This window comes from Mytilus trossulus, chromosome 2 (assembly GCF_036588685.1).
Source record: "Mytilus trossulus isolate FHL-02 chromosome 2, PNRI_Mtr1.1.1.hap1, whole genome shotgun sequence".
NCBI classification, from domain to species: domain Eukaryota; kingdom Metazoa; phylum Mollusca; class Bivalvia; order Mytilida; family Mytilidae; genus Mytilus; species Mytilus trossulus.
The window spans coordinates 70,553,020-70,563,358 of NC_086374.1; positions in this window are offsets into that span (position 1 = coordinate 70,553,020).

The window sequence follows — 10,339 nt, forward strand, 5'->3', positions numbered from 1 at the left end:
CCCCTTTTTGAAAATGAAAAATTGTGAATGTTTGCCTACATTTTATTGAAATAGTTTTTCCTGAAGCTATTTTCATATATCAAAATATTCTATTCAGTATTTTATTTTCTTCTAATCTATAAAATTTGCTAAGTTTGGACTGTTTAAAAATGAGATAATTTTAATTGCAAATTTAGACACAAACTTTAGTTTCTTCTTCATAGCAGTAATAAAGATTATCCCATTATATTTTAAGCATATAGTAATTCATAAAACTAATAAGTGATAAAAATTTCGGAACCAAAATATGAAAAAGCCTTAAGAAATCAATGGAATAAGAATGAGAAAAAACTTCAATTTTAACACGGCACTGAATCACTTGCCTTCCGTCACATTTTGTGTATTAGTCAATAATTTGCCCTCAACTGATATATGGATTTACTACCTTTTTCGCTATTATATACCCATATTTTCATTAAAGTGCACTGATATATGCCAAATACGTTGTTTGAATATGTTTATATTCTATGTTTTTGTTATAAAACATCAAATATACTTTGTAAGAAAAGTCTTATTGTAAAATCAAAATAATTGACGGATAGTTTCAGTAAATATTCCGTGATATATTAAGTCCGTTGCAACTTGCTCCATTAAGTCCAAAGAAAAGACAAAAGTCGTTAAGTTTTATGCAGTGCTTAAAAATCGACTAAACTTTTGAGTCAATTTACCAATAAAGGGAAGTCGATTTTTGTATCTGCATTGAACAATGTTGAAAAAAAGATTTTATGAGGTGAACATCAAGATATTTCATGCAATAGCTGTTAATTTGAAGAACTCTGTGCAGGCAGTTTATCATAGTTCATGCTACAAAAGTTAAACAAGTAAACATATTGGTTCCCCCTTTAGGGCGAGGAAGCTCCTCATCTCTGATATTTAATGACAACATACAATAATCGGACTGTTGTCCCTCAGTTTCGGGTATTTATACGCGTTCTATAATGCAATTGTTCAACTGGAGCGCTTGTATTTTGTTGCAACAAAACATTTGATAAAGATACAAACGTTTGAATCAGATGAGCGTATCAAGAATGTATTATCCGTGTCAGATAAGGTTAAAGTTGAAACAGTTTCCCGTCCATCTTTTAAACTTCAAGCACTGTGTCATTTTGATTGCATTACAAATTATTTGCTAAAAACGAAAAAAAAAATCCAAACCCGTGGAAGCAGATATATCAGATCAGGATACTGCTTTTACTAATTTTATTTTGGCTATTGAAAACAATTTAATGGTAATTCCCATGACACAGTTACTTGATAAATATAGAACTTTCCTTCCGGCTGATTCTAATTTAAAATATTCTACTTGTAGAATGCAATCTTAACTCATTTTGGCTGTTGTCTGCTCTATGGTCGGGTTGTTGTCGCTTTGACACATTCACCATTTCCTTTCTCAATTTTATCATTTGATTTTTATAGAAATTCAGTTGTCAAACAACTTCAACAAGTTCAAGGCAAAAATAACATACTATCTAGTAGCAAAAAAAAACTATTTGAGATGCCTATATCAGCTGCTAGTCAATTGAAAAATGACCTCGAAATCTCAATGTCAACTGTAATAGATATAAATCACGGACAGATATTTCATTCCGCTGCAAGTATACTTAGAAAAGACATCGAAGCTCTACAGACGAATACCCAACTTTGGATGAATTGTCACTTCCTTCTTCAATTCAGTCAATGCTTTCGTATTTATTGCAATTCATTTTATGGTTACTCGATGAAACTGCATACAGAAAATATTATTTTGGAAAATGGCACCAGAGAAATTGCGTAAATGCTAATTAACTGTTGAGTCAATCGTTTGTGTGGCCTTTTTTCCCTCCTTTTCATTTAGGATTGGCATTACAAATGTACCATGAGTGTTGTTCAAAACACCTTGTTGAAACTTTGAATGCCAATGGATTTTATGCTTCTTAAAGTGAAGTGCGACGCTAGTACGCTATCTAATGTGTTGCCAACCATGAAATTGAGCGAATTCAAGATAGTGTGTACGTCTCGTATAATGTTTCCCCAGCATCTTTGCAGACAGGCATATGGATGTCATCGCACTTTCCAAAAACCCCTTTAGATCTCTGTTAAATCTTGGATGAATTGATAGGGATGGTTTGAAGCATTTTTAGGAACAAATGCCTTCGGATTTCCTACAATACCTTGTCTGTACTTGTAAAGAAAAACTCAAAATAACGTGTTTGCTTTGAGCAGAACCTTTCAACGTCCAGACCTGTGACCATGAGAGAAATGTGTAGAAATATTAATACATGTCTTGTGACGGTTGATGAAAAAGAAGATGATGGAGATGACGGTTGATTTTGGTTTAAAGCTTTTTGCACTGTTACACACGGTCCTATCCCCCAGGTAAGGGGAGTGTTGGTGCGCCCTTTAAAAAGTTAAACCCCGCCACATTCTGTATGTGTCTGTTTCAAGTCACGAGACGGTCATGCAGTGTTTGTCGTTTGTTTTTATATACAATATTTGTTTCTTTCTCATTTATTTTGTACATTAATCAGGCCGTTAGATTTTTCGTTTGTTTTACATTATTCATTTCGGGAATTGAAGACTATGCAGTATAACTTTTACTCATTGTTGAAGCCCGTACGGGACCTATAATTGTTAATTTATGTCTCATTTGGTCTCATTTGGAGAGTTATATGTAATTGTCTCATTTGCAATCATATCACATCTTCTTTATCTTATATGGAATACTTTTGAAGTTTGTGGTACGCTGCAAGGAATAAAAGGGGGGATATAGGTACAAAACCTATAATATAACAGATATCTACCAGAGTTAAATACACAACAATAGATAGTACTATGGAAGCAGTAATAATCGTGATCAACAACCAAAAGCAATGAGTAGTCTATAAAAAACCTGAAGTATCTGCAAATTCAATTTGAGGTCATATTTGACTGAGGAGTTATATTGCTTCGGATTGATACCTCAACCAATATGATAGTTTAAAAAATAATTTTAAAGTATTGCCCTGCATGACACTTGATTTTTTTAACCGAAATTAAAATTTTTCATAAGATTAAGGTTCTCAAATCATTTAATAGGTTGAAAACTTGATTTTTGAAGTTTTGTTTATAAAACGTCGTGTTAGAAATTTATTTGATAAACAAATCAAAATGATTAAGGTTTATGTATAATAACAAACATTAATAAAGCCAAAACAGTATCATTTGTATTTAGGTATAGTTTAGAAATAGAAAAAAATGTCAAAATTGAAACCCACCCAAATTTTCACAAATTTTTACATATGACCTTTGACCTCAATTTGAAAAAAATGTGACCATATCAAGTTATGACGACAGGCATATTATTATAGTACACGATTTCCTCTTTCCAATGATATATTATATAGGTGTGTGTTCGGTGGGGAGATTAAATCTAAAAAAATCTGCCTTCAGTCACCGCACTATTATGTATCTGACACGAAATTATATATGTGTGCTACCTTGGATGATTTTCACATTTCTAGGGTCTGATGCATTCTGGGTAAAATGTTCAAAAGCGTAACCAAGACATTCATATTAGTGTTGTTAAATCGTACACTTTTGCCTAACCGGTTACTCGGATAATCGTTCGACCGATTAACCGGTTAACCGGTAATTTAAGTTGGTGTTTGAAAGCCTTATCAATAGAACCCTACACATAGATATAAGATGTGGTATGAGTGTCAATTTGACAACCTTTCAACCAAGTCATAAATTCGCTTTTAGAATTGAAGTTTTTCCTTTAGCATTATAAGGCTTGATTGTGAGGATTCCTGGTGAGGTTTGACTTTTAATAATCAAATACACCGTATCAACTATAGCGCTTGTACCACCTTCGGATTAAAAGTTCAAAAAAAATCTTAATCTCCTAGAATTGAATATGTCATATGTCTAAAACCTATTATTCTTTCCTTTTCTCTAGTTGTCTCCGAAAATAGTGGAGTGTGTTTCAATTTGAAATGATTAAGTATAAAAAAAGAAGATGTGGTATGATTGCCAATGAGACAATTCTTCACAAGAGACCAAAATGACACAAACATTGACAACTATAGGTCATTGTTCATGCTGTACGACCTGTTTCTTTCCTGTTTTTACTTTTTTTCTTTAAGCATGTTACTCGTACTTTCACGTATACATTGAGAACATTCACATTGGTTTGCATTTCACAATTTTTGAATTTAAAGTAAGACTAACCCTTGCTCTAAGAATGTTGCACTTGTAAATGTAGGTTAACACAATGTTAGATCGAAAACGAAATAATGAAGTAATTAGTAAAATTAAATCTCATTACTGATTTAAAGTTACTGTTAAAAACATGTTTACTAATTATGTTTCTTAAAGATCCTGCCCCGAACTCTAATTAATTTTATGTTTTTAGGATTAACAATAGCAATAAATATACTGGACAATTGATCTGTCAAACTTATTACCACGACGACATTTTTTTAATATAACATAACTATTTAATGATTTGATTTTCAACACAAGTTTTTATCAAATCTATAGTTATTGAAAAAAGTCCGGTTAACCGGTTAGCGTTTTTGGTATTCGGTATTCGATCGTTCGACCGATTAACCGGTTAACCGGTTAACCGTTGACAACACTAATTCATATATATATTGTACTCGGATTACAACATAGAAGTTTAACTATTAAAGTTAACTTATTATGTAATGGTGTATTCACAATGAAAATTATCGTAGTCTTTAAATTAAAAAAACGGGGATTTGAGTGTAAAAATGTAAATTTCGTAGTATTATACTTTACCTTATGTTTATTTTTAGGACACCCCGGTCATCATCGGTAAGAATACATTCTTTTTACTAAAAATATTTAAACTGTCGGTAAACTTGAAAAGTGTAATTTGTAAATTTTCTATCATTTTGATAAACCTATATCGTTAATGCAGAAAACCTTTAATTTCGTTATCAGTGATCTTTAAGGCAAAGCGTTCTGGGGCCTGTTAATCGAAAATTTCCTAAGTTTCGTCCTAAGAAATTTAGGACAGGATTTAGGATAAAGTTAGGACCGACTTAGCATGCACATCGAAGCTATCTTAGGAATATCTTAGCTAGGACGTCCTAATATATGTCCTAAGTATTGGCGGAAAAGAAAATACAAATGAAAAATGAAAAAATAAAATACGATATCATATTTAATCAATATTTTTTAATATGGTTAACTAGAAACTTATTATTATTTTAAAATAAAAGTTAATAAATATTTTTTGCATAATAATTATACATTTAAACTGTATAAAACAAAACATTAAGACACACATTATAACTACGTATTATATAAAAAATTTAAAAAAAAACAAAAAAAACCAACATTAAGACACATATTATAACTACGTATTATATAAAAAAATAATAAATTAAAATGTAATCTATATATAATCGGTAAAAATCACTCCGTGTTTTTGAGTGAGTTGAATTCGAAGTGTCACGGATTCATTCTTTCGAAGGCAAATATCGTGCATTTATCATATAAATACGAAGAATTTCAACTTTATAACTACTGCTTAAAAAAAAGTGTGAAAATGATCAAAATACGAAATTCAAATATATCCTAAAGTTAGGACCATCCTAAGACCATCTTAAGACACCTAACTAAAGTAAGGCGATTCCTAGGATTTTCCTAAATTATGACACGTTTGATAAACCCACTTAGGACTAAGATGTGTCCTAAGTTAGTCTTAGGACACGTCCTAATCCTAAGAGAGCTTCGATAAACAGGCCCCTGATTCACTCTTTGATTTTGATTAATCATTGTATTAGTTTTTAATAAACTTTTTCCCTTTAACCAAAATGTTTGACTCCAATCCGTATGATGAAGTTTATTAACTTAGTTCACTACCGTACATATTCAGGATATAAGAGGTAATAATTGGTTATTTCGGAAGCGCTTCATTCTAAATTAAAAACACAAGTTCTACCAAGTTTATTCTGTTATTTACCTGTGCACTTTATTGTGGAAGCTCCTGTCATCATGAATGTTACATTTTATTTGAAATTAATGTTAATTTCAGAATGACAAGATATTGCTGTTAACCTTCAAAATAACTTATACTAATGTAACATACATATAATTTAATTATTCTCAAATATATGAATAATTGATTTATATTTAAAATCTTTATTTACTATAAAGTAAATGAACGTTTTGAATTATAGGTCATAAAAGAATATTTTACTATTACAACATATTTATATAATGGTTATATGACCTATTATTGTCAAATAGAACTATAGTTTATAAACCTTGAAATACTGATATAGTGTTGTTTAATTAGTCAGTCGTCACCTTTAGTTAATTGGTTTTGAAATAAAAGAAATGTCTATATTATGCATTAAGGAATGGCGGCGGTTTTTCAGACAAAGACGTCTACATCGAAGCTATATAGATTCTCTAAAGTAAGTAAAAAGAAAGAACTTTTCAATATATAACTTTCTGTAATTATAAATTACTTGTAGATAAGGAATGAAAAATATACACACTATACTTTTATAAGGCAAAAATATCTCAAACACATTTGCTGATCGCCCACAAGACGAGATGAACACCGGATTTTTACTCTATATTTTTAATACACATACTTATTTTATGAAAATAAAATCTATATATATATAAACAATATTCAACTTTCAATAATAATTGAACAAATTTACTCTGTCATAAACGAACCCGCCGGAGACGACCAATCAAAAACCAAGTTACCTAAGTCGATATGGAAATCTGTGTCCAAATCCTTATGTTGGGAAGATCGTTTCGAGAGGTGCACATTGGACAGTACTGAAAATTGGTACAACATCGCATGAAGAAATTAAACAAAAATGCACCAATATTATACCAGAACTTGACCAGGTTTGCGAGAAAATGGTCGATAGGGAATTTAACCCGCGAAAAATTACTACTCATGTGATACTACATTTGATATCTCATAACTATAGAAATATATAAAAGAACCATTTGTACAGAATTGTTCCCCTATACTTCGAAACGCGGAAAGTTAAAATATCTGCGAGTGCATCTTACAAACCGTTGCGAGAAATGCTTAAGCTTATCTCCATTGATTCTGTCTTCATGCCTAATAAAGCAAGTATCGTCTTACAACTTTATATTCTACTGACAAGAGAAGGTTATACTAGGACACAGTGTAGGCAATATTTTCACGATATCACTATAGCATCCAAATTAAAATGCTATACGAATAGTTTAAGACTTACTTTTATCCGTTGTTGTTCTTTTTCTGCAGATATAAGAAAAGCAACATACATTTTCTTTCGCTGATTTTTATACGCCCGTCAAAATTTTGACGGGACCCATTATGATATACACATGTCCGGTTTCCGTCCGTTCGTCTGTCTGTCTGCTGTCTGTTCATCTGTCTGTCCGGCGTAAACATGTCACACCGTAACTTGAGAACGACTTATCCAAATTTCATGAAACTTAATATAGTTGTTTCTTATGATGATCAAATGATCTGCATACTTTTGGTGAAAATTAGATTTAAACTTTTTGATTTACGGCACTTTGTAACTAAAACAGGGGTGTGTTTTTTTTCACATGTCGCACTGTATCTCAAAAAAGATTATTGATTATGGCTTAAAACTTTAAACACTTCTTAGTTATATTAATCTTAATATCTGTATACTTTTCGGTGATGATTCAAAATTTCATTTTTGAGTTATTGAGTATTTTGTAAAAAAGGTTTATTTTTTACATGTTGTGCCGTATCTCTATAACAATTTATGATTATTGCTTAAAACTTTACACACTTCTTTGTCATATTGATCTAAAGATCTGTATACTTTTTGGTGTTGATTCAACATTTTATTTTTGAGTTATTGAGTATTTTGTTAAACAGGGGAGTTTTTTTTTTTACATGTCACGCCGTATCTCAAAAATAATTTATGATTTATGCTTAAAACTTTACACACTTCTTTGTTATATTAATCTAAAGATCTGTATAATTTTTGGTTTTGATTCAAAATTTTACTTTATTGATATTTAGTTTCTTTAAAAAAAAAAACAGGGTGGGGGGTTTCCCGCCGTGTCTCAAAAACTATTTATGATTATTGCTTAAAACATTCTCAGAAACTATTATGATTATTGCATATAACTTCCACATAATACGTGGGGCGTATTATGCGCTCATGGCGCAGCTGTTTATTATATGAGTTTTAAAATTTGTCCACGCTGTGCATAGCAAATGCACTAAATATTTACAATCTAAATAAATATTCATATTGTTTCTTCTAAATTGTTCTAAATTAGTCTCCATTATTTCCTACCGGTTTCATTGTTTTACTGATGTTTAAATCTGTATGGATTTTCTTCTAGAGCAACTATAAGAAAAAAGATACAGTTGTTCAGTATATATTAGTATATAATTGAATTTTGGATGTAACGCGTCTTCTGATTGGCTGACGTTATTTTGTTATGAGCCCATAGACATAATTTAGTCATGTGACCGGGACGTCATCAACGTTTTTTCATAGTTTTCTACGGTTTAAAATGGAATTTAGAATTAAATTATAAGAAATGACTGTAATATATTTTCTGTCGCGCGTTATTCAGTGTGCACCACATTTTTTATGTTATTTCTTCATAGACAAAACAAATATCACAGTCATTCCTTAAATATTATAAGTAGAACAAATCAAAACGCAAATAAGTCAACATTTCTCACGATCAGTAGAAAATCGCTAATCTTCCTGGTTGATATCTGATCCGACCAAGTATGTAACAATCGACATTACTGATTATACAACCATGAAAAAAACTTCATAAACCTGAAAGAAGGAACTTGAAGATTAGCATACTTTCACTGAATGGAAGTAAATTTCAACATAGTGTGTGCGTTGTTCATAATCGGTTGCATCAAAAGATATCAAAATCTCGTAAATCGATTAGGATGAAGGATACAAATAATCACATGCATTTGAAAAAGACAAACCAAGTGAGTCAAAGGGTAAGCGTCTCCTGCCATGCATGTTTTGCTGAAGCTCTATGCTAATTTCTTCTCAGTTAAAATATCGCAATCGGTAAAATAGCTGAATCCTAAATGAAGTAAAAAAAAAACTGACTAATGAAACATTATAAACAAATGGAATTATTGAAAAGTAGCTGTTTTAGTCCTGCCTCATTACCATGATTACAGGTCTTTTCTTTCAAAACAGTTGGATGCACCCCTTTTATAGCTAGCCAAAACACACATGTACAATTCCGTTTTACTAACATAATATGTTGAGCAAACCAAATGGACACAACGGGTTAACGTGACGATAATTCAGTTCAAGAAGCAATCACTCTTTACACAAGAATGTCTTTCATACAACTCAATTGACTTAACATTTTGCACTAATTTACAAACAAATCTTACAAAGTTGATTGACAATTTAATAAACACGCAGTTTTATTTCAACTGATTGAAGTATTATTTATTATTTTTAAGACATGGCACAAGAGTAGCCGGTATTATTGCAGCTAAAAAGAATAATTATGGTATAATTGGTATTGCCTTTGGAGCTAAAATTGCTGGCAAGTATATTGATTACCTTTATTTCGACAGATTAAAAAAAAATAGCAAATACACAAATCTAAAAATTCGCTGTCTAGTCAAAAACTGTGTTTTCTTGTTTAGATCTTTTCCATTCGTTTTTTATGTGTTTTGTCATTTGATTTTGCCATGTGATTATGGACTTTCCGATTTGATTTTCCTCTGAGTTCAGTATTTTTGTGTTTTTACATTTTGCATATTTTACAGTACAGTTATATGTTTGTGGAAATTTCGTTTGATGTTTATCTCAGTAATTGAGATAAACATTCTTTGCAATTCTTTGACCTTCAAACATGTTTTTATTGACGAGAAGCTATCTTCTATGAAACAATAAGATGTAACTATGTTATAAGAGAAGAAAACATTTGCAAGTCTTGTTTTCTGTTATATAAATTACAATACATGATTCCGATTTAAATTCTAATTACATAAGTAATTGCGCATTTTTTGAAATTTTGTTCTCATCACTTGTGCTAGAATGTAAAGTAAATCGACAAAAAAAGGAAAGTTGAGTGTGCACATAAAAACTTAACTAAATATTGGGTCAATAGATTTGGTTACTCACTGTTTGCCAAAAAAAAGCAAACAGAAACGCAATAAAATTGAAACAAAACAAACAAAAGAATGAAAATACTTTCAAATGTAAATGAAAACCCTGTTTAAAAAATGGAAATTGATAGAAATTAATAAATGATGCAGAAATAAAAAAAGAAAAGATATGCGGTGTTGGAACTATTGTAT